The following is a 7,070-nucleotide window of genomic DNA, read 5'->3' as shown; positions in this document are numbered from 1 at the left end:
GCTTGCCTTACAAATCTTTTGACTTTCTTTGAAAAGGTTACTGCTTATGTAGATGAGGGTAAGGGTGTATATTGAGTGTGTCTGGATTTTTAGAAAGAATTTGACAAGGTGTCACATAAAAGGCTTGTAAAAATTATCTCTATAGCATGGGTAATAAATTAGCAAACTGGATAGAAGAATGGCTGGATGGAAGAAAGCAGAGGGTTGTTATGAATGGAGTTCAGTCAGAATGGATTAATGTTACAAGTGGGAGTACTTTGCGGCTCAGTCTTAGGACCTTTGCTCATTTTGATTTACTTATATGACATAGATAAAGGAATGGTCAATAAATTATTTCCATTCGCAGATGATATTAAGGCCTTGGGTGTTGCTAGCTGTGAAGAGGATGCTGCCGATTTACAAAAGAATTTCGATTATTTAGTGAGTTGGACAAATAAATGACAGATGGGTTTAATTAAAATAAATGCAAGATGACGCATGTGGGTAATCGTAATTTGAATTTAAGTACAATTTGGATAGCAATAACCTTAACAGTGTCATGAAAGAAAGGAACTGTTGCGTCAGCGAGGTCACGTGACTAGTGTCACGCCACGTTTCTAGAATATCTTGTTCTTTCATGAATGCCCTAGCATTTACTAGATATATGTTTGTCTGGTATATATATAAGACGCTCACAACGTGACAACAATGAGTGTAGACAGTGAGTAATTTATCTGCAGTCAGAGAGTATTATTGAAGTTGAGCACGTTCGTTGTTATAGCGTTTGTTTTAGCGTGATTGTTGAAATTAAGTGTATCGTAAAGTTATATTCGGAAAGAATAAACCAGTTTTATTAAGAAAGGACTTGTGTCGCTAAATTTTCGTCGGAACGAAGTTACAAAAAAATCAATTAACGAACGGAGACGTAACAGAAACTTGGTATAATGGTTAATCAGTATCTTAAGCCATCCAAGCACTGTGCTGTTGCTAGTGATAGGACAAATAGGATTTTAGGTTCTATGTACAGAAACATTGAATACAAGTCTAAGTAGGTTATAATTTCATTGTATAGGTCACTGATTAGGCCACATTTGGAGTATTGTATTCAGTCTTGGGCTTCTTACTTTAGGAAGGACATTGAATTGTTGGAACGGGTTGTTAGAATGGTGTCTGGGATGGAGCGTTTGAAATCTCTCAAATTGTTTTCTCTTGAAAAAAAAAAGAGTTAGAGGAGGAAGTAAATTTACGAGAAAGCTTAATAAGTATATAATTGATAAGGACTGGCTTTAAGAATTTTTTAGGATTTATTTATATAATATTTTTTAATTTAGTTTATAGGATGGGATAGCCGAGATGGACAAATAAGTCCTTTGTTGTCCCAAAACATTATGTTACGTTATACTGAGAATCGCAAACCCAAAAATATCTTCCGATCTTTTTGTCGCGCACGCATCCCTACATCAATGTATCAAACAAGAAATGCTCTCTTTCTATCTAATTAACAGAGTGGTCGCGAAATGCAAATGACAAAGGCATCGAAATCTGAAATGCATAATCAGCTACATTAACTAACTGTTTCCACAATATAAACTTTTTCTGTAATTAGAATAATCACATTTTAAAATATCATTAATATAAATAACAGCCAACGAAAACGTCTGAATAAGTTCCTTCAAAAAACTGCTAATGATGAATATACAATCAGAAAATCGGTCCTTCAGAATTACTGTCTATTAGCGTTCGATTTGGATATTTACAACTGTATGTCAAAAATTTCCAAGAGCGTCACCTATCTCGTAAGTATATTGACAATGACGTCTAATGTGTGATCTCGTGACTGATACTGACTGGACAGAGGAGTTTAAACTTCTATATTCACGTTAAAAAAAATAAGGGTAAGTTTTGTTAGTATGTTTGTCAGTTTTACTGTGATTATAATACACCTGTTATAATTCGTAATACTAATATTAATACTGTGCCGACCTATATAAACTACGCTATAGACTAGTAGTAGTACAGGTGGACCCTGATAGTGATACTATTACTATTTTTTTTTATTGATATTAATTTTCATGAAGCCTTTAATTAAGAATTTAATTTAATATAATAACCTGTCAAAATTAAATGTATTACAAATCGTCAAATAAAAGTAAATCACGTTCACTGCGAACTTCAGAATTGTGAAAATGGTGAGGTGAAAGGTTGTTACTGCCTACTAGTAATGTGGTACTGGTAGACAGATACTGAGATAGGCTTGAGGAAACCGAAATATATATATTTTTTTAATAAGTGGAAGGAAACTTATGGAATTAAATCTAAGTAGTTTTATGAAAGAACGATTATTTGGCTCTGGAATGTTTTCATTAATATTACAAACACTTTTCTGTTGTAAAAGTTATTTATCGGTTCAGTGCATTTTTTCATTGAGGTATCACACTGACTCTGCAAATTAATTAACTAACATGAATTTATTAAACTCATTGAACATTTTAAAACTTAAACATAATTCCATGGAACAGTTGGAACAATATCATAAATTATAACACAAATGTAAAGAACAAGGAAGTGCACTAATAAGTTATTAAATAGTTTTGTTTGATAAAATAGACACTTTCTTTAGTAGTTTCCATGGTTCCAATTTAATTTTTTTGCTGGACTCGTGCACTGGCTTCAACTTGACTGAGCAGTTTTGAAGTTTTAATAATACATACTACAAATGACTGCAGAGACAACAGGGATAATATTTTGTTGGATGGGTTTTCTATATGTATGGTTGCCTAGTAACTGAATAAATCATATTCTGGGAGATGTAACTTTTACTGAACTTTTTAAATTAAAATTTTAGGGGAGGCAGACAATTTTCAGGGTGGCATCCCTTTGCCTCCATTTGGCATTGCCACCGTTCACATGTACTTAAAACTAAAAGTAATTAAACCAGTTTAGTTATAAATCCAGATAAAGACTAGCTGTATAGTACAGTTGTCAGTAGTACTAGCACTGTTATTATGTTAAATGTAGTTATAAATTGCATTTTAATATTATAAAAAAATTATACCAAATGCTTTTAATTTACATTAGTTAACTTGGCATTAACATGATTAAGAAATGGTGAAACTGTGCTATTCTCAGGTACAACGATTTCTTGGAGTACAGATAAGAATAGTAACTACCTAACAAGAGGTTTAAAAAAAATATATATTATGGAGTTAAACTGAATTCCATCCACATATGGAGAATATTGACTTCTTACAAGTTTAAACAACAAAAGTAAAACTATCTATTTTAAGATACAAGAAACAACTAATCCAGATGTTGGATGTAGCACTTTTCTCAGATTGTTAGAAAGAGATCTATACTGGGTGAAAATTTGGTAAAAAGTGATAAATCAATACTGTTTATGATTGAAATTTCCAGAGAACATTTGTCACCCCTGTCATGTGACCATTCTTTAAAAAAAAATAGGAAAGATGGAGTCTTCAGTACTTCTAAACCTTACATGACCAATACAACTAGCGAACTTATAATCTAATGAAACTCTCCTGTCACACCTTTTATGGGAAAGTCAAAACTTCCAGAAGTGAAAAAATCCTTGATATTGTGTAAATAGCACAAGAGTAAATTCAATGCAAAGCAAAGTTGATTTTCTGCACAAGGGTTTTGGAGGAGGTTATGATTGGATATGTCAGCCACTTGCTCCTATTTTTTGTAAGCCCTTGAATAGTGGGCAGGTACCAGAGGATTGGAAGTTAGCTAATGTCACTCCTCCTTCTATGGTAGGTGATAAAAACTGTCCCAGTAATTATAGGCCCATTAGTTTTACATCAGTTGTGGGAAAACCTTGATATAATGGTTAATCAGTTTATTAAGCCATCCAAGCACTGTGCTGTTGCTAGTGGTAAGGCAAATAGGATTTTAGGTTGTATGTATGGAAACATTAAATACAAGTCTAAAGAGGTTATTTCATTGTATAGGTCACTGGTTAGGCCTCACTTGGAGTATTGTGTTCAGTCTTGGGCACTTTACCTTAGGAAGGACATTGAATTGTTGGAAATGGTTGCTAGAATGGTGCCTGAGTTGGAGGGGTTGTCATATGCGAAGAGGTTGAAATCTCTCAAATTGTTTTATCTTGAAAAAAGAAGAGTTAGAGGGGATATGATTGGCGTGTTTTGTGTGTGTGTGTTATAAGTCATATTTGTTGTAGTTTGGCAGTGTTCATTGATTGAGAATATTATTACAATTATCTATTGATTAATAGGGCTGAACTATATTTAGATAATGTATGTTAATCATATTTATGATTATAAGTGGTTAGGCACATAGGTGTTAGTTAATTTTTTTAATATACACTTTTTTTTTCTCATTTACTTTTTTAACAAGGTTTCTATTTTTATATAATGTATGAACAACAAGGGGCCATTTGATTTTTTGTAAGTGTCCTTACATACTCACCTTTCAGAAAAGTAAAAATTCAAACACACCCTCAATTTGTCAGGAAATTGTTGATTCTCCTTTAAAAGTCCTGTAAATTTCTGGTCTACAATACTGTTGACAGCAACTCATTTCTTAAGTCACCCTATTAGAAAAATAAAACTCTTAACTGGGACTTAGCCTGTCCTCCAAATCTTAAACTTGTGTCCTCTCATCCTGTTATTTTAAATCAGAATATAGCACAACAAAACAGAGGCTTTTATTCTATCAATCTCCTAGATAATCTTGTAGCCTTAAATAATGTCACCTTTTACCCTTTTTTTTCAAAAGAAAATAAGTTAACAGATCTTAACCTTTCCCTATAAGATAACCCTTCCATACCTAGAATTATCCTAGTAGACCTCCAGTAAGTGGATACCTATTAAATAATGGGACCTAAACTGGATACTGTATTCCAAATAAGGCCTAACTAGTAGTTTATGTAGAAAGATGATTTCTGCTTTTGTCTTGTAACTTTTACATGTATAAATACACCACAAGTAACAGAGCACTGAATTCAATGGCTTGAGAGATTTATCCACCACTATGCTAAGATCTTTTTCTTTAGTTATGATACTGAGTGGGTTCCCATCAATATTAAATGTGACACAAATTATTACTACCAAACCTATTACTTTGCACCTGCTATAATTAAAGGTCATTTGCTAAATACTTGTCCAATTTATCAATTGCTTTGAGTCATTCTGTGATACCTCATCATCCTCAATACAGCAAGAAATATCCAACAGTTTAATGTAATGAACAAACTTTATTAATTATTCTCTATCAGTATACTTAATGTAAATAAATAAAAAAAAAGCAAAAAGTCCAAGCACTAACTCCTGAGATATTCCTCTACATGCAGGGATCCAGTTTTACTGGACTCCATTAATAAAAACCTTTTGCTTTCCCTTATTCATCTACCCTATAATCCAATTAACTAGTCTGTCACTATTTCCAACCAAGGCGATTTCCTTAGCTAATCTTTTGTTTGGCATCTCATCAAAAGCTTTCTGCAGATACAAGTACAACAATTCCACAGCCTTTCCAGTATTTAGGTAAATAACATCCTCAAACAAAAATATAACAGATAAAACTAACTTTCCTGTTGGTGAATCAGTGTTAGCCTTTTTTCATGATATTATTTCACTAAATTTGACTAGTAAGACTAATTGACTTATGATTTTTCAAGGGTAACTCATAACAATCCCATTAAAAATAAGAATAGCATTAGCACATCTCTGATTCTCAAACACTTAACCACTGTCTATTTACCTACCAAAAAATGAAAGAGAGAAGCTTGCATGTATGATCTTTAACCTTCCTTAAAACCCTTGTTTAACCCTGGTAACATCTGTTATTAATCTCTCAATTCTTCTACTTACTATCAAGAGACAGATCTACATGATTCAGGTCAATTCCAATATTTCTCATAGAATGCTTAGGGTTGGGAATAGTAGTAATATCTTTTCTTCTAAAAACAAGGAGAAAATATTTTAAAAGCATAGCCATCTCAGAACTTTTTTTAAGGTAAAAACTATATTTTAATATACTGAAAAAAATTGTTGTTAGTTTTAAGATTATTAGTTAGCTCTTTCTCTTAAGTCTTTTTGGATATCCGAATTTCTTTTTTAACCAGATACCTAGCTTTGCTATAGTTCTGTAAATTTTTCATTGTATCTCACTTTAATCTTAAAATGTTGGTTTCATTAGGGGGGGGGGGGAACCTTGCTAATATTTTGGCATTCTTTGATGAGGTTATTACCACTTACATAGATGGGAGTAAGAGTGTGGTGTTGGTATATTTGGATTCTCAGAAGCATAAAAAGTTCTTAAAAAAATTATAGGTGTGTGTATGTGTGTGATATGTTGGCCTATTGGATAGAAAAGTAGATGGATGGGAGAAAGCATTTTTTTTTATAAATGAAGTTCAATCAAACTGGATTAATGTCATAAATAGGGTACCTCAGGCCTCATTGTTAGGACTTTTGCATTTTCTGATTTACATCAACAATATAGTTGAATGAATGGTCAATAAATTACTTAAATTTGCTGACGATATTACGGTCTAGGGTGTTGCTGGCTGTGAGGAGGAGGATGCTGATTTACAAAAGGATTTAGATCATTTAGTAAGTGGGGCAGATAAATTGTACATGGCTTTTAATTGTAATAAATGCAAGATGATAATTTGATTTATAAGTGTTATGGAAGAAAGTAATCTTGGTATTTGGTTAATCTTTGACTAAAGGAAGCACATTATACAAGTACACCACTGATTTTCTGGCACCCTTGGTACCAGAGACTTGTCGGACCAACAGAGGTCACGTAATAATAATTCAACAATACACCTCTGACCCACTAATTATACCCTTACTGTGTCTCTAAAGCACCATGGACTGCTAGAAACTTAAATAAAACAAATATTAAATATAAATTAAATGTGGATTAAATTATTAATGAAATACATTAGTACAGGTATAAATGATAGAGGTTCATGAGTACAGTATAAATGAAAAAGGTTTATTAATTACTGTACTTGCAAAGAATGTTGCAGTATTACTGCTTCCAAAGTGGCAAATTTTAGAATTTTACTGTTATCATTATTGTTATTTTCAAGTGCTTTA

General features: G+C 32.5%; 1 protein-coding gene across 2 annotated transcripts in view; it reads left to right on the top strand.

Annotated features, from left to right (window-relative positions):
* Nucleotides 1-1,759: 1,759 nt before the first annotated feature.
* The window catches only part of LOC106469288 (ras-related protein Rab-7a-like), a 22,635-nt gene continuing 17,324 nt past the window's right edge, over nucleotides 1,760-7,070 (top strand). Inside the window, exon 1 of one of the 2 annotated variants that reach the window (XM_013929774.2) lies at nucleotides 1,760-1,874. The gene's annotated coding sequence lies outside the window, so the exon portion shown is untranslated. The remainder of the gene's footprint in view (nucleotides 1,875-7,070) is intronic. The other variant, XM_022397767.1, reaches the window with a different exon arrangement.

The sequence above is a fragment of the Limulus polyphemus genome, unplaced genomic scaffold, assembly GCF_000517525.1.
Source record: "Limulus polyphemus unplaced genomic scaffold, Limulus_polyphemus-2.1.2 Scaffold3399, whole genome shotgun sequence".
NCBI lineage: Eukaryota > Metazoa > Arthropoda > Merostomata > Xiphosura > Limulidae > Limulus > Limulus polyphemus.
This window is presented reverse-complemented; position numbering and strand designations above follow the sequence as displayed.